Genomic DNA, 18,787 nt, shown 5'->3' with positions numbered 1-18,787 from the left:
CAGGATATATAAGCCAGATCAGAATCCCAATTTGCAGACACGGTGTTTCGGGGTGCTTGCCCCTCGTCAGTGCAAAGTATGGGGGTGTCTGATCTGGCTCATGAGAAAGCTATGTGGGGACCACGGGGGAACACTATTCTCCTTAAGGAGACTTTGCAAGCCAGTCTGGCTGCCAGGTAAGGGGACTTATAGCTGCAATGCCCCTAAAATTCCACGGGGGAACACTATTCTCCTTAAGGAGACTTTGCAAGCCAGTCTGGCTGCCAGGTAAGGGGACTTATAGCTGCAATGCCCCTCTGGGAAATATTCAAATTGTCTCTCCAGTAAAGGAGACAAACTCTAGCACAGCGCCACCTATTGGAAGTAGCGATCCTAAAAGTCACAAGTGGATTTTTGACAATCCTTTGCAATATGACTCAGGATATATAAGCCAGATCAGAATCCCAATTTGCAGACACGGTGTTTCGGGGTGCTTGCCCCTCGTCAGTGCAAAGTATGGGGGTGTCTGATCTGGCTCATGAGAAAGCTATGTGGGGACCACGGGGGAACACTATTCTCCTTAAGGAGACTTTGCAAGCCAGTCTGGCTGCCAGGTAAGGGGACTTATAGCTGCAATGCCCCTAAAATTCCACGGGGGAACACTATTCTCCTTAAGGAGACTTTGCAAGCCAGTCTGGCTGCCAGGTAAGGGGACTTATAGCTGCAATGCCCCTCTGGGAAATATTCAAATTGTCTCTCCAGTAAAGGAGACAAACTCTAGCACAGCGCCACCTATTGGAAGTAGCGATCCTAAAAGTCACAAGTGGATTTTTGACAATCCTTTGCAATATGACTCAGGATATATAAGCCAGATCAGAATCCCAATTTGCAGACACGGTGTTTCGGGGTGCTTGCCCCTCGTCAGTGCAAAGTATGGGGGTGTCTGATCTGGCTCATGAGAAAGCTATGTGGGGACCACGGGGGAACACTATTCTCCTTAAGGAGACTTTGCAAGCCAGTCTGGCTGCCAGGTAAGGGGACTTATAGCTGCAATGCCCCTAAAATTCCACGGGGGAACACTATTCTCCTTAAGGAGACTTTGCAAGCCAGTCTGGCTGCCAGGTATGGGGACTTATAGCTGCAATGCCCCTCTGGGAAATATTCAAATTGTCTCTCCAGTAAAGGAGACAAACTCTAGCACAGCGCCACCTATTGGAAGTAGCGATCCTAAAAGTCACAAGTGGATTTTTGACAATCCTTTGCAATATGACTCAGGATATATAAGCCAGATCAGAATCCCAATTTGCAGACACGGTGTTTCGGGGTGCTTGCCCCTCGTCAGTGCAAAGTATGGGGGTGTCTGATCTGGCTCATGAGAAAGCTATGTGGGGACCACGGGGGAACACTATTCTCCTTAAGGAGACTTTGCAAGCCAGTCTGGCTGCCAGGTAAGGGGACTTATAGCTGCAATGCCCCTAAAATTCCACGGGGGAACACTATTCTCCTTAAGGAGACTTTGCAAGCCAGTCTGGCTGCCAGGTAAGGGGACTTATAGCTGCAATGCCCCTCTGGGAAATATTCAAATTGTCTCTCCAGTAAAGGAGACAAACTCTAGCACAGCGCCACCTATTGGAAGTAGCGATCCTAAAAGTCACAAGTGGATTTTTGACAATCCTTTGCAATATGACTCAGGATATATAAGCCAGATCAGAATCCCAATTTGCAGACACGGTGTTTCGGGGTGCTTGCCCCTCGTCAGTGCAAAGTATGGGGGTGTCTGATCTGGCTCATGAGAAAGCTATGTGGGGACCACGGGGGAACACTATTCTCCTTAAGGAGACTTTGCAAGCCAGTCTGGCTGCCAGGTAAGGGGACTTATAGCTGCAATGCCCCTAAAATTCCACGGGGGAACACTATTCTCCTTAAGGAGACTTTGCAAGCCAGTCTGGCTGCCAGGTAAGGGGACTTATAGCTGCAATGCCCCTCTGGGAAATATTCAAATTGTCTCTCCAGTAAAGGAGACAAACTCTAGCACAGCGCCACCTATTGGAAGTAGCGATCCTAAAAGTCACAAGTGGATTTTTGACAATCCTTTGCAATATGACTCAGGATATATAAGCCAGATCAGAATCCCAATTTGCAGACACGGTGTTTCGGGGTGCTTGCCCCTCGTCAGTGCAAAGTATGGGGGTGTCTGATCTGGCTCATGAGAAAGCTATGTGGGGACCACGGGGGAACACTATTCTCCTTAAGGAGACTTTGCAAGCCAGTCTGGCTGCCAGGTAAGGGGACTTATAGCTGCAATGCCCCTAAAATTCCACGGGGGAACACTATTCTCCTTAAGGAGACTTTGCAAGCCAGTCTGGCTGCCAGGTAAGGGGACTTATAGCTGCAATGCCCCTCTGGGAAATATTCAAATTGTCTCTCCAGTAAAGGAGACAAACTCTAGCACAGCGCCACCTATTGGAAGTAGCGATCCTAAAAGTCACAAGTGGATTTTTGACAATCCTTTGCAATATGACTCAGGATATATAAGCCAGATCAGAATCCCAATTTGCAGACACGGTGTTTCGGGGTGCTTGCCCCTCGTCAGTGCAAAGTATGGGGGTGTCTGATCTGGCTCATGAGAAAGCTATGTGGGGACCACGGGGGAACACTATTCTCCTTAAGGAGACTTTGCAAGCCAGTCTGGCTGCCAGGTAAGGGGACTTATAGCTGCAATGCCCCTAAAATTCCACGGGGGAACACTATTCTCCTTAAGGAGACTTTGCAAGCCAGTCTGGCTGCCAGGTAAGGGGACTTATAGCTGCAATGCCCCTCTGGGAAATATTCAAATTGTCTCTCCAGTAAAGGAGACAAACTCTAGCACAGCGCCACCTATTGGAAGTAGCGATCCTAAAAGTCACAAGTGGATTTTTGACAATCCTTTGCAATATGACTCAGGATATATAAGCCAGATCAGAATCCCAATTTGCAGACACGGTGTTTCGGGGTGCTTGCCCCTCGTCAGTGCAAAGTATGGGGGTGTCTGATCTGGCTCATGAGAAAGCTATGTGGGGACCACGGGGGAACACTATTCTCCTTAAGGAGACTTTGCAAGCCAGTCTGGCTGCCAGGTAAGGGGACTTATAGCTGCAATGCCCCTAAAATTCCACGGGGGAACACTATTCTCCTTAAGGAGACTTTGCAAGCCAGTCTGGCTGCCAGGTAAGGGGACTTATAGCTGCAATGCCCCTCTGGGAAATATTCAAATTGTCTCTCCAGTAAAGGAGACAAACTCTAGCACAGCGCCACCTATTGGAAGTAGCGATCCTAAAAGTCACAAGTGGATTTTTGACAATCCTTTGCAATATGACTCAGGATATATAAGCCAGATCAGAATCCCAATTTGCAGACACGGTGTTTCGGGGTGCTTGCCCCTCGTCAGTGCAAAGTATGGGGGTGTCTGATCTGGCTCATGAGAAAGCTATGTGGGGACCACGGGGGAACACTATTCTCCTTAAGGAGACTTTGCAAGCCAGTCTGGCTGCCAGGTAAGGGGACTTATAGCTGCAATGCCCCTAAAATTCCACGGGGGAACACTATTCTCCTTAAGGAGACTTTGCAAGCCAGTCTGGCTGCCAGGTAAGGGGACTTATAGCTGCAATGCCCCTCTGGGAAATATTCAAATTGTCTCTCCAGTAAAGGAGACAAACTCTAGCACAGCGCCACCTATTGGAAGTAGCGATCCTAAAAGTCACAAGTGGATTTTTGACAATCCTTTGCAATATGACTCAGGATATATAAGCCAGATCAGAATCCCAATTTGCAGACACGGTGTTTCGGGGTGCTTGCCCCTCGTCAGTGCAAAGTTAGTGTTTTGAACTGGAGTCGTTGGGTGATGGGAAGCCAGTGAAGGGATTGGCAGAGTGGCGAGGCTGGGGAGTAGCGAGGGGAGAGGTGGATTAAGCGGGCCGCAGAGTTTAGGATAGATTGGAGGGGTGCAAGAGTGTTGGAAGGGAGGCCAGAGAGCAGGAGGTTGCAGTAGTCGAGGCGGGAGATGATGAGGGCATGCACTAATGTTTTTGCTGATTCTTGGTTAAGGAAAGCACGGATCCGGGAGATGTTTTTGAGTTGTAATCGGCATGAGGTGAAGAGGGCTTGGATGTGTGGCTTGAAGGATAGAGCAGAGTCGAGGGTCACTCCAAGGCAACGAGCTTGTGAGACTGGGGAGAGTAAGCAACCATCGAGTTTGATGGAAAGGCTTGTTGGAGGAGATGAGTGAGGAGGAGGAAAGACAATGAATTCTGTTTTGTCCATGTTAAGTTTTAGGAATCGCACAGAGAAGAAGGATGAAATAGCAGACAGACATTGTGGGATTCTGGTTAGTAGAGAGGTAATGTCAGGTCCATTATACTAGCAAACACTCAGTGTACCTAGTGGCATCCTATCTGTGGCTATTGGACTTTGCTATAGTCCCACTAGTGCCAAGACATTTGCAGAGCGCATCTGCCTGCGTTGCACACTCCAACTAATTATAAGTAAACTACAAGGAATGGAAGGCCTCCCATATGATGACAAGTTGAAAAAGTTATTAAGTGATTATTGGCTGCAATGGGGCTTTCTGGCTGGTGCCAGCCTCTCTTCTTAGCACACAGGAACCACAATCCCTACACCATGCTTCAATGGATTCTCTCATCCCAGCCCAGTAAAGCTACATATTTTACACAGTCATAAGCAGCCAAAAGGGATCTATTCTATTCAATTGCAAATGATCTAGATAAGACTGAGAATAAGATACTGCACGGGACATAGCAGAGTTGGTCAAGTTGAGTGGAGATGAGTTTGCTATTTGGCACAGCTTTTTGCATCAATAAAGCAAGTAAAAGGTGTGAAAGATAAAAAAAAGGGTGAAAGTGTGAAAAGTGAATTGGCCAAATTGAGGTGCATATAAAGTTTTTGCTTTCTTTCAATTCACTAATGGGGCTCATTTGAATCAGGTGAATTGAGTTCTGCTTTTGGAAACTGGGTTAAGAAGGGGTGCACCGGTCCTGGAGGTACTGCAATACCAGGTCAATGCGTGGAGTGGACAGAGCAAGATTTTTTCCATCTCCTTGTTCTAAAAATCCATTTAATATATGGTCCCCAGAGAGGGGACGTATCAGATATTAAACTGATAAGAACAGATTTAATTTTTTTTTTTTTCTGTTTATCAGTAGGACTTCAAAATAACAAAGGTGATCGCCTCCCGTTGCCTGGGAACCGTCCAGGCACAAGAGGGCTATGTGTCACCAGAAGGCGCACACACTTCCTCAAGGCCGGCAGACGTGCAATCCCAGGCACCTTCCAGTACCGACCAAGGTAGCGTCCTCCGAAACTACACTTGATCTTAGCCAAAAGGCCGAGAAGCTATAACCCGAATTGGTTACGGCCTTGAGTGGCACCCTGGCCTATACCGGACACATCTTAGGGAGAGGGAGACAAACCCACGCCTACAGAAGACATTTTGTCACCCAAGCCAACCCTTGAAAAGGCTGTTTTGCAGAGCAAAAACAAGAAGAATGGTGCTTTTTGCAGCCGCCGCCCACTGCAATGAATCTGAATAACTCCTCCTTTTGGACACAAGCACCTCCCCTCCCCCTTGCAGTCTTTCCAATTCATGATACAAAAAGACGGACGGACAGGACAGGACAGGACAGGCTGCCTGACTTTCCGTCACTGCCACCCTTTGCCATCCTTGCCCGTAGAAAGCCCTTTCATCATCCCCAAACCCTAATCTTTTCCCTTCCCTTCCCAGATGCGTCTCACTCCCTTTCATTAGGAAGTGAGCGCAGCCTTTTCTCCGTTCTGCACATGCGCGACGTTAAACACAAATGCGCAGGCGTGCGTTCCATTACCCTCACTGCATTCCACTCCCATACAGGAAGTGGGCGCAGCTATTACTACGGTCGCACATAAAAGAACCCACGGCCACCACTGCACATAGCTGACTCCACCACAGGACACCCACTTCTACACCAACACAGGTAAGACAGGATCGGCACCTCTATGCTCCTGTTACAATCAGGCTCAGTCACCATGTGATAACGCTCTCAACTCTTTAGTTGCAGGCTCCCCTTGCTTCACCTCCACTGGCTGTGCTGCCATTTCCTCTCCCACCTGGAAGGTATACTTTATTCCACTATTTTCCTGTTTCTCTCTTCCCCCTTTTCCCATAACCTACTTTTATCTGCATTTGTGGGGTATCTATATGCTATTTACATCATAGTTTTATTCATTAATATGGAAGGGAAGAGTGCCCATGAGAGTGTTGAACTGCGGAGAGCAAGAGATTAAGCTGCTCCGATTTGCCACCATTGATAAGCTGTTCTCAGTAGATACACATGCTATCCAAACAGCAGCATCCACCATTGCTTCAGCCCACCCATTCAGTGACAGCTCACCAAGTCAGCCAGAGGAGTGGTGTAAGGAATTACACGTAGGCACTGACTCCACACCTTCACATCACAAGAAGGGGGTCTACAGGCTAGTGCAAGAATACGAGCAAGTCTTCAGCAAACATCCGCTAGACTTTTGAAGAATAAAAGGGGTCAAACACTACATCCCCACAAGTGCACACCCACCCATCAAAGAGAGATATAAGCCAAAACTACCTGCACATTACCAGTGTACCAAGGACATGTTGAGCAACATGAAGGAGGCTGGGGTTATCCGTGACAGTTGTAGCCTCTGGGCAGCTCCGTTGGTCCTGTTAAAGAAGAAGGACAGCACCACTCCCCTGTATTGAGGAATAGCTAGCTGCATTGAGAACTGCAAATTATTTTTCTACCCTTGATCTCACTAGTCGCTATTGGCAAGTGTCCGTTGCTGAGGCAGACCGGGAGAAGACCGCCTTTGCCACCCCGATGGGTCTCTGCGAGTTCAAAAGCATGCCCTTCGAGCTGTGCAATTTGCCAGGAACCTTCCAGAGGCTGATGGAATGCTGCTTGGGACACCGAAACTTTGAAACGGTACTGCTATACCTTTATGATGTTATTGTTTATTCTAAAGCAAACAAGATTTTAGGGTGTATAAAAAGGGAGATTAGATCCGGTGATCCCAACGTATTGTTACCCCTCTATAAATCACTTGTAAGGCCACATCTGGAATATGGGGTAAAGTCCTGAGCAGGTTGATAACCATTGGTTTGAGCATGGTAGGGTGTAGTGCGCATCTTCCTGCATCGGTAAAAGCTGCAGAAGTCCTTGAAGATTTCCGCTTCAAAGGCTGTGCCTTGATCTGTGAGGACTCTCTCTGAGTAGCCATGAGGTCTGCATAAGTGTGCTTGGAAGACCTTCGCTGCAGTATGGGCCATTAGATCTTTGACTTGTACCACAACCATAAATCTCGAGTAGTTGTCTACCATCGTAAGTGCATACGTGAGCTCGCCTCGATATTCTGCAACAAAACTCCCTTTTTCGATTTCAGTTTCAGCAAACACTCCTCTTCCTGTAGAAAATATTTATCATTACCTAAGACAGTCATTCTAATGCATGACAATATTAAGGCAATTTAGTTAAAACTTGTTTTAACTCACCTTTAAGGGGATTGATGTATTTCATGGTCAATCCAGGTTTGTCAGTGATGGCACTGACATAATGTATGGCGTCTTTTTCGGGCGTTATCCTTTGCCTTTTCATTGTGAAAATCCAGTTGCCTATATCAAAGCAAATTCTACTACTTGTAAAGTATGCAGAAAATGAAATGTAGAACATATAACATCAACTGCTTAGGAACGCATCATAGGTTAGTACTTAAAAGGATATTGTCATGTTCTAGTCATAATGCAAGCTGGACATTTTTCATGTTACCCTGTAATCGCCGGCCTGTTCTAATGCTCACAAGCCAAGATATAGGCTCAGCTGCTAAGGCTTCCCTCTGCCTTCTGAATGAAACTTGAATATGTCTGGGTCACTGTGTATATAGCAGGTGCTCAGAAAAAATAAGAGTCAATTCAATAGAAATAGCTCTGGCACACTATAGTGATCAATAACGTAAGAAAAGAACTCTTGGAATGCTGAAAATTCTTTATTTGTGCAAAAGGATAATTCATCCAACGTTTCGACCTTGTTTTTAGGTCTTTATCAAGGATAAAGTTATCTAAGATCATAAAGGGTTACAAAACCATATAAACACGTAATTAGTACATAGTACAACATAACAGTACAATATATTGCTACTTGAGAGTACAATGGGTCAAATGACCATGATGCACATACAAAAAATTTTTCCAAAGCCATAGTGAAAACATTTGTACTGAGGAAAGAAAATTTCCACATGACCTATCTGGAGAAACATTCTGGATCAAACAACCAAAAATAGTCAAGCAGGTAAATACACACCTATATGGATAACAGGATGATATGTGTTCAATTGTATAGCGTCATTGCCATTAAGGTACAAATGGAAAACTTGCAATCCTATATAGTGAAGGAAATGAACACATATCATATCAAAGAACACAGGAACATGGGTGTGAGAAAAACCTCAATGTTTATACTTTGTTCTTTATAATGGTGTGAACATGTATATGTCTCAGTACCTTATGCACTTGAGAATTCTAGTGAGTAGATCATGAAAGCCTATTTCAGAACTGGAATCGGTAAATAATTGTAGGTGGAATCTAAATGAAAAGATGGTACAAGTGTTATCATGACTAGAGATGAGCGAACCGGTCGCGGTTCGGCTCGAGGTTGGTTCGCCGAACGGACCTCCCGTTCGAGTTCGGTTCGTCGAACGTTCGACGAACCGAACTCGAGCCAATAGGAAACAATGGCAGGCAATCACAAACACAGAAAAACACCTAGAAAACACCCTCAAAGGTGTCCTAAAGGTGACAAACAACTCAAACACATTGGAAAGTGACAAGGACATATACTCATGCGAAAACAAAACAGCTGGACAAGGAAAAAGAGGAGGACACACAGATATATGAGTATATGCAAGGAAACATCGATTCCATTAATGTGCAACTTGAGCCCTGCTCATTCTTGGCTTCCAATCTTGATAAATTGCCTGAGCTCGCCACGTACGTCTTGGGGATCTTGTCGTGTCCTGCAGCCAGCGTTCTCTCGGAACCTGTCTTCAGTGCTGCTGTGGGTCTGCTGGCAGATAAGCACACGTGTCTGTCCACTGACAATGTGGACATGGCTCTCAGAGGACTTTTCTTCCCCTGGGTCAGCCAGGGGACGGGAAAGGCACGCGTATTTTTGAGAGTGCTTCATGCAAAGCATCTTTTTCTTTTTCAAAAGGGAGCTCAACCGATGCCAGTCAAGTGGGGTGTGTGTGGCCCAGTGAGTGGAAACGAGGGAGACTGTGGTTGGAGTCCCCTCGCTGTGTCTCTAAAAGAACCAAGATGAACAAGTCATGGCTCTCAGAGGACTTTTCTTCCCCTGGGTCAGCCAGGGGACGGGAAAGGCACGCGTATTTTTGAGAGTGCTTCATGCAAAGCATCTTTTTCTTTTTCAAAAGGGAGCTCAACCGATGCCAGTCAAGTGGGGTGTGTGTGGCCCAGTGAGTGGAAACGAGGGAGACTGTGGTTGGAGTCCCCTCGCTGTGTCTCTAAAAGAACCAAGATGAACAAGTCATGGCTCTCAGAGGACTTTTCTTCCCCTGGGTCAGCCAGGGGACGGGAAAGGCACGCGTATTTTTGAGAGTGCTTCATGCAAAGCATCTTTTTCTTTTTCAAAAGGGAGCTCAACCGATGCCAGTCAAGTGGGGTGTGTGTGGCCCAGTGAGTGGAAACGAGGGAGACTGTGGTTGGAGTCCCCTCGCTGTGTCTCTAAAAGAACCAAGATGAACAAGTCATGGCTCTCAGAGGACTTTTCTTCCCCTGGGTCAGCCAGGGGACGGGAAAGGCACGCGTATTTTTGAGAGTGCTTCATGCAAAGCATCTTTTTCTTTTTCAAAAGGGAGCTCAACCGATGCCAGTCAAGTGGGGTGTGTGTGGCCCAGTGAGTGGCAACGAGGGAGACTGTGGTTGGAGTCCCCTCGCTGTGTCTCTAAAAGAACCAAGATGAACAAGTCATGGCTCTCAGAGGACTTTTCTTCCCCTGGGTCAGCCAGGGGACGGGAAAGGCACGCGTATTTTTGAGAGTGCTTCATGCAAAGCATCTTTTTCTTTTTCAAAAGGGAGCTCAACCGATGCCAGTCAAGTGGGGTGTGTGTGGCCCAGTGAGTGGAAACGAGGGAGACTGTGGTTGGAGTCCCCTCGCTGTGTCTCTAAAAGAACCAAGATGAACAAGTCATGGCTCTCAGAGGACTTTTCTTCCCCTGGGTCAGCCAGGGGACGGGAAAGGCACGCGTATTTTTGAGAGTGCTTCATGCAAAGCATCTTTTTCTTTTTCAAAAGGGAGCTCAACCGATGCCAGTCAAGTGGGGTGTGTGTGGCCCAGTGAGTGGCAACGAGGGAGACTGTGGTTGAAGTCCCCTCGCTGTGTCTCTAAAAGAACCAAGATGAACAAGTCATGGCTCTCAGAGGACTTTTCTTCCCCTGGGTCAGCCAGGGGACGGGAAAGGCACGCGTATTTTTGAGAGTGCTTCATGCAAAGCATCTTTTTCTTTTTCAAAAGGGAGCTCAACCGATGCCAGTCAAGTGGGGTGTGTGTGGCCCAGTGAGTGGCAACGAGGGAGACTGTGGTTGGAGTCCCCTCGCTGTGTCTCTAAAAGAACCAAGATGAACAAGTCATGGCTCTCAGAGGACTTTTCTTCCCCTGGGTCAGCCAGGGGACGGGAAAGGCACGCGTATTTTTGAGAGTGCTTCATGCAAAGCATCTTTTTCTTTTTCAAAAGGGAGCTCAACCGATGCCAGTCAAGTGGGGTGTGTGTGGCCCAGTGAGTGGCAACGAGGGAGACTGTGGTTGGAGTCCCCTCGCTGTGTCTCTAAAAGAACCAAGATGAACAAGTCATGGCTCTCAGAGGACTTTTCTTCCCCTGGGTCAGCCAGGGGACGGGAAAGGCACGCGTATTTTTGAGAGTGCTTCATGCAAAGCATCTTTTTCTTTTTCAAAAGGGAGCTCAACCGATGCCAGTCAAGTGGGGTGTGTGTGGCCCAGTGAGTGGCAACGAGGGAGACTGTGGTTGGAGTCCCCTCGCTGTGTCTCTAAAAGAACCAAGATGAACAAGTCATGGCTCTCAGAGGACTTTTCTTCCCCTGGGTCAGCCAGGGGACGGGAAAGGCACGCGTATTTTTGAGAGTGCTTCATGCAAAGCATCTTTTTCTTTTTCAAAAGGGAGCTCAACCGATGCCAGTCAAGTGGGGTGTGTGTGGCCCAGTGAGTGGCAACGAGGGAGACTGTGGTTGGAGTCCCCTCGCTGTGTCTCTAAAAGAACCAAGATGAACAAGTCATGGCTCTCAGAGGACTTTTCTTCCCCTGGGTCAGCCAGGGGACGGGAAAGGCACGCGTATTTTTGAGAGTGCTTCATGCAAAGCATCTTTTTCTTTTTCAAAAGGGAGCTCAACCGATGCCAGTCAAGTGGGGTGTGTGTGGCCCAGTGAGTGGCAACGAGGGAGACTGTGGTTGGAGTCCCCTCGCTGTGTCTCTAAAAGAACCAAGATGAACAAGTCATGGCTCTCAGAGGACTTTTCTTCCCCTGGGTCAGCCAGGGGACGGGAAAGGCACGCGTATTTTTGAGAGTGCTTCATGCAAAGCATCTTTTTCTTTTTCAAAAGGGAGCTCAACCGATGCCAGTCAAGTGGGGTGTGTGTGGCCCAGTGAGTGGCAACGAGGGAGACTGTGGTTGGAGTCCCCTCGCTGTGTCTCTAAAAGAACCAAGATGAACAAGTCATGGCTCTCAGAGGACTTTTCTTCCCCTGGGTCAGCCAGGGGACGGGAAAGGCACGCGTATTTTTGAGAGTGCTTCATGCAAAGCATCTTTTTCTTTTTCAAAAGGGAGCTCAACCGATGCCAGTCAAGTGGGGTGTGTGTGGCCCAGTGAGTGGAAACGAGGGAGACTGTGGTTGGAGTCCCCTCGCTGTGTCTCTAAAAGAACCAAGATGAACAAGTCATGGCTCTCAGAGGACTTTTCTTCCCCTGGGTCAGCCAGGGGACGGGAAAGGCACGCGTATTTTTGAGAGTGCTTCATGCAAAGCATCTTTTTCTTTTTCAAAAGGGAGCTCAACCGATGCCAGTCAAGTGGGGTGTGTGTGGCCCAGTGAGTGGAAACGAGGGAGACTGTGGTTGGAGTCCCCTCGCTGTGTCTCTAAAAGAACCAAGATGAACAAGTCATGGCTCTCAGAGGACTTTTCTTCCCCTGGGTCAGCCAGGGGACGGGAAAGGCACGCGTATTTTTGAGAGTGCTTCATGCAAAGCATCTTTTTCTTTTTCAAAAGGGAGCTCAACCGATGCCAGTCAAGTGGGGTGTGTGTGGCCCAGTGAGTGGCAACGAGGGAGACTGTGGTTGGAGTCCCCTCGCTGTGTCTCTAAAAGAACCAAGATGAACAAGTCATGGCTCTCAGAGGACTTTTCTTCCCCTGGGTCAGCCAGGGGACGGGAAAGGCACGCGTATTTTTGAGAGTGCTTCATGCAAAGCATCTTTTTCTTTTTCAAAAGGGAGCTCAACCGATGCCAGTCAAGTGGGGTGTGTGTGTCCCAGTGAGTGGCAACGAGGGAGACTGTGGTTGGAGTCCCCTCGCTGTGTCTCTAAAAGAACCAAGATGAACAAGTCATGGCTCTCAGAGGACTTTTCTTCCCCTGGGTCAGCCAGGGGACGGGAAAGGCACGCGTATTTTTGAGAGTGCTTCATGCAAAGCATCTTTTTCTTTTTCAAAAGGGAGCTCAACCGATGCCAGTCAAGTGGGGTGTGTGTGGCCCAGTGAGTGGCAACGAGGGAGACTGTGGTTGGAGTCCCCTCGCTGTGTCTCTAAAAGAACCAAGATGAACAAGTCATGGCTCTCAGAGGACTTTTCTTCCCCTGGGTCAGCCAGGGGACGGGAAAGGCACGCGTATTTTTGAGAGTGCTTCATGCAAAGCATCTTTTTCTTTTTCAAAAGGGAGCTCAACCGATGCCAGTCAAGTGGGGTGTGTGTGGCCCAGTGAGTGGCAACGAGGGAGACTGTGGTTGGAGTCCCCTCGCTGTGTTATACATGCTTTTAGAAGGGCATGACATGGCTTGGAGGTTGACTTTCATAAAATGCAAACTGTTGGCTACCAAAATGCTGCCTTTCCAACAACTGTGGTTATAGGCAATGAGGAACATACTGATGAAGATGAGACGCAGATACCCGATTGGGATGACAACTTAAATATTCGGTCAGGGCAAGAAGAGGCTCGGTCTGAGGGGGAGGGTAGTGCAAACACAACAATTGATGATGAAGTTCTAGATCCCACCTACTGTCAACCCCCAGTCAGGCACTCGAGGAGGTCAACAGAGGCGGTGGAGGAGGATGCAACCGACGACGAAATTACCTTGCGCCTTCCTGGACAGAGTCGGAGCACTGGTAGCACGTCTACAACTGCATCCTCAGCCACCACTCTGCCTATGAGCATTATTCGGGGTGCATCAACAGGTCGCATGGCCTCTAAGCCTTGCCTAGCCTGTTCCTTTTTTGACATAGAAAAAGATCGCCCAAATCATGTGATATGTAAAATTTGTCATGATTCTCTTAGTAGAGGTCAAAACCTCAGCAGTTTGACAACTTCTTCCATGAATCGTCACATGAATAAATATCATAGGTCCCAGTGGGAAGCTCACTGTGCTGCAATGCGGCCTAGCGGAGCGAACCATCCACCGCCCGCCCCTTCCAGTGCATCCGCGCGCTCTTCATCTTCTAGGACTGTGGGGACAGCTGTCACACCTGTTTTTCCACGCAAAACTTCCACCACTGTAACCGCAACAGGCAGTTTGCTTGGTAGGTCGTCAGTTGGTTTGGAAGGGGAAACAAGTGAGTGTGTACAGCTCTCTCAGACATCGATAGCACCTACGTTGGATGAAGGCAACATCATGTCTCCGCCTGCACTTTCCTCACAAACCTGCATTTTTCCAGGGACACCCTACTCAACACCGTCTACACACAGCAGCCAGATCTCTGTCCCTCAGATGTGGTCAAATAAAAGGCCACTTCCTCCGACCCATGACAAAGCTAAGAGGTTGACTCTATCCCTCTGTAAGCTGTTGGCTACCGAAATGCTGCCTTTCCGCCTAGTGGACACACAGGATTTTAGAGACCTTATGTCTGTCGCTGTGCCCCAGTACCAGATGCCTAGTCGCCACTACTTCTCTAAGAAAGGTGTGCCCGCGCTACACCAGCATGTCGCACACAACATCACCGCTTCCTTGAGAAACTCTGTGTGTGAACGGGTGCATTTCACCACCGATACTTGGACCAGTAAGCATGGACAGGGACGTTACATGTCGCTGACTGGGCACTCGGTAACTATGTTGATAGATGGTGAAGGGTCTGCTGCACAAGTCTTGCCGTCCCCACGACTTGTGTGTCAATCCTCTGTCTGTCCAAGTTCCGCCACTGCTTCTGCATCCTCCACCTCATCTGGGTCCTCCACCTCCGCCCCAAGCCTGCCTGGTCAGGCCACCAGCGTTCTCACTGCGCAGAAGGAATCACGCACCCCTCATTACTATGCTGGCAGCAGAGCGCAACGGCATCAGGCGGTCTTTAGCTTGACATGTCTTGGGAATAAGAGTCACACAGCTGAGGAGTTGTGGTCAGCTCTGCGGTCCGAGTTTAATAAATGGTTGTCTCCACTCAACCTGCAGCCTGGTAAGGCCGTGTGCGACAATGCTGCAAACCTGGGTGCGGCCCTTCGCCTGGGCAAGGTGACACACGTGCCTTGTATGGCTCACGTGTTGAACCTTGTTGTCCAGCAATTTTTAACACACTATCCCGGCCTAGATGGCCTTCTGACCAGGGCACGTAAACTGTCTGCAGTGCTCACTTCCGCCGTTCAACCGCCGCAGCTGAGCGACTTGCATCGCTCCAGAAGTCTTTCGGCCTGCCGGTTCATCGCCTGAAATGCGATGTGGCGACACGCTGGAATTCAACTCTCCACATGTTACAGCGACTGTGGCAGCACCGGCGAGCCCTGGTGCAATACGTCATGATGGGCCAACGAGATGCAGAAGTGGGGCAGATCACCCTGATGGAGTGATCTCAGATCAAGGACCTATGCACCGTTCTGCACAGTTTCGACATGGCGACGAATATGTTTAGCGCTGACAATGCCATTATCAGCATGACGATTACAGTCATTTACATGCTGGAGCACACGCTAAACACTATTCGGAGTCAGGGGGTGGGACAACAGGAAGGGGAGGAACTACAGGAGGATTCATATGCGCAAGACACAACAACATCACCAAGGTCCAGACGTTCATCATCACCAACGCGGCAGGCATGGGACCATGGGGGACAGGGATCAACAAGGGCGCATGGTAGCAGGCGAGATGTTGAGGAAGGTGCAGGAGGACATGAAGATATGGAGGACGAACTGTCCATGGACATGGAAGACTCAGCGGATGAGGGAGACCTTGGTCAAAATTCAGTTGAAAGAGGTTGGGGGGAGATGTCAGAGGAAGAAAGAACGGTTAGCACCTCTATGCCACAAACACAGCGTGGACTTGGTCCGCATGGCTGCGCAAGACACATGAGTGCCTTCTTGTTGCACTACCTCCAACATGACCCTCGGATTGTCAAAATTAGAAGTGATGATGACTACTGGCTTGCCACACTATTAGATCCCCGGGACAAGTCCAAATTTTGTGACATAATTCCACCCATAGAAAGGGACGCACGTATGCTGGAGTATCAGCATAAGCTGTTACTCGATCTTAGCTCGGCTTTTACACCAAACAACCGTGCAGGTGAAGGGAGTGATTCTCCCAGTTGTAACTTGACAAACATGGGACGGCATCGTCATCTTCAACAGTCTACCCGTACCAGTAGGACCGTATCTGGTGCTGGTAACAGCAATTTTATGGAATATTTTCATAATTTTTTTAGACCCTCCTTTGCAAGGCCACCAGAGACAACAAGTCTGACACATAGTCAACGGATGGAGAGGATGATACAGGAGTATCTCGAAATGAACATCGATGCAATGACTTTGCAAATGGAGCCTTGCTCCTTTTGGGCTTCAAATCTAGAAAAATTGACAGAGCTCTCCAGTTACGCCTTGGAGATTTTGTCGTGTGCAGCTGCCAGCGTTGTCTCTGAACGTGTCTTCTTCAGTGCTGCTGGGTGTGTGCTGACAGATAAGCGCACGCGTCTGTCCAGTGACAATGTGGACACACTGACGTTCATCAAAATGAACAAGTCATGGATCCAGAAGGAATTTACTACCCCTGTGTCATCCTGGGGAGAGTAAATGCTTGTGGATTTGGAATGTGCTTGATGCAAATCAAAACATCCTGTTTGCAACTAGGGCACAAGTGCTGCCACTGATGGGGTGTCTGTGTGCCCAATGTTGGGAAAAAAGGTAGACTCCGCTTGGAGTAACCCTTGCTTGATGTGTTTTTTAAAAATGATACAAGATGAACAGATCTGAAGGCAAGATGAAGGCAACATCATGTCTCCGCCTGCACTTTTCTCACAAACCTGCATTTTTCCAGGGACACCCTACTCAACACCGTCTACAGACAGCAGCCAGATCTCTTTCCCTCAGATGTGGTCAAATAAAAGGCCACTTACTGCGACCCATGACAAAGCTAAGTGGTTGACTCTATCCCTCTGTAAGCTGTTGGCTACCGAAATGCTGCCTTTACGCGTAGTGGACACACAGGATTTTACAGACCTTATGTCTGTCGCTGTGCCCCAGTACCACATGCCCAATCACCACTGCTTCTCCAAGAAAAGCATGCCCGCGCTACACCAGCATGTCGCACACAACATCACCACTTCCTTGAGAAAATCTGTGTGCGACAGGGTGCATTTCAACACAGATACTTGGACCAGTAAGCATAGACAGGGTCATTACATGTCACTGACTGGGCACTGGCAAACTATGGTGAGAGATGGAGAAGGGTCTGCTGTACAAGTCTTGCCGTCCCCACGAGTTGTTTCAATCCTTGTTCTGTATGTAGAAGTTAATACACTGCTTCTGCCTCTTCAACCTCGTGTGGGTCCTCTACCTTGGCGCAAACCCTGTGTGGTCAGGCCACCCTTCCTTGCAACTGCGCACAAGGACTACCACACACCTCCTTACTATGCTGGCAGCAGAGCTCAATGCCATCAGGCGGTCAAAGCTTTACTTTGAAATGTATGGGAAATGTGAGTCACACCGCTATTACAGAGAATAGTAGTCAGGCAGGGTCAAAACATTAATTGAGGAACAGGAACAGAATGGGACGGCCAGGAAAGAATCAGAAAACAAGCAGAGTTGAAATGCGTATCGGCCAACAAGGTACATAAACAGCAAGCAGGAAAAGTAGTCAGGTAACAAGCACACAAAATCATAAAACTGAACTGGGGGTAAAATTAACCAGAGGTTCATAGCTATGTCTGGCAGTGGTCTGCAGACAGGATGGGCATAAAAAAGGGTGTGGTGTCTTCCCATTGGTTGTAGCTGAATGATGGTATTTCATCTGTGAGATACCCACCAGCTACATTCAGCCAGAGATTCTGCATCTGTCAAGGTAATGCAGCCCAGTGGGTGAGCATAACCTGCGTCCACCTGCGCCGCTGGCATCGACTACTCTCACATCATCAGCACTATTCATGAAAGGAACACGTTGTCACCTGGCAACCGGAGTACAAATTGACGGAGCGGACTACGTTGGTGACTTAACAGCCGTGTGCGGCAATGATGCAAACCTGGCTGCGGGCCATCCTCAGGGCAATGTGACACACGTGCCTTTTAGGGCTCACGTGTTGAACCGAATTCGCCAGCAATTTTTAAAACACCATCACGGCCTACATGGCCTTGTGCAGTGGGCACGCTCGCTATGTGCTCACTTCCATCGTGCGCACACAGCAGCTCAACAACTTTCATCACTCCGGAAGTCTTAGGGTCTGGCAGTTAAACGCCGTAAATGCGATGTTTCGACACGCAGGAATTGGAATCTGCACATGTTGCAGCGTGTGTGGCAGCACCGCAGAGCCCTGCTGAAATACGGTAAGACATATAGCCTGGGATAACTTGATCCAGAGGTGGTGCAGATCACGCTGCTGGAGTGGTGTCAGATCAAGGACCTATGCACCCTGCTACACAGTTTTGAAATGTCGACGAAGATGTTTAGCACTGGCAATGTCATTCTCAGCGTGACAATTCTGGTCATCTACATGATGGAGCACACTGTAATTATTATTCTGAGTCAGGTGTTGGGACAAGAGGAAGGGGAGGAAGTACAGGAGGAGTCATATGCGGAAGGGATAACAAGATCTACGAGGTCCAGATGGTCAGCGGCACCTATGCGGCATTCATGGTGAGGGAGAGGGATTAACAAGGGCGCATAGTATCAGCAAAAAGTGTTGATGAAAGTGCAGGAGCCCATGAAGAAATGGAGGACGAACTGGCGATGGGCATGGAAGACTCAGCAGATGAGTGAGAGCTTGCTCACATTTCGGTTGTGCGAGGTTGTGGGTAGAGGGCAGAGGAAGGATGCACGATTCTCACCTCTCTGCCACCAACACACCAAGGACTTGGTCCTCCTGGATGCACAAGACACATGAGCGCCTTCTTGCTGCACTACCTACATGACCCTCGGATTGTATGAATTTGAACTAATCCTGAATACTGGGTTGCCACACTGTTAGATCCCCGGTACAAGACAAAATTTGGCGAACTAATTCCTGCCATAGAAATAGACGCACGTATACAGGAGTATCTGCAGAATGTGG

The 18,787-nt window shown here is 48.4% G+C and overlaps 1 pseudogene; it reads right to left on the bottom strand.

Annotated features, from left to right (window-relative positions):
- Window positions 1-4,993: 4,993 nt before the first annotated feature.
- On the bottom strand, window positions 4,994-5,200 carry LOC142261073 (U2 spliceosomal RNA; annotated as a pseudogene).
- Between the last annotated feature and the right edge of the window lie 13,587 nt (window positions 5,201-18,787).

This window comes from Anomaloglossus baeobatrachus, unplaced genomic scaffold (genome assembly GCF_048569485.1).
Source record: "Anomaloglossus baeobatrachus isolate aAnoBae1 unplaced genomic scaffold, aAnoBae1.hap1 Scaffold_212, whole genome shotgun sequence".
In the NCBI taxonomy this organism is placed as follows: Eukaryota; Metazoa; Chordata; class Amphibia; order Anura; family Aromobatidae; genus Anomaloglossus; species Anomaloglossus baeobatrachus.
Note: the sequence above shows the minus strand (reverse complement) of the source record. Positions and strands in the feature narration are given on the sequence as shown.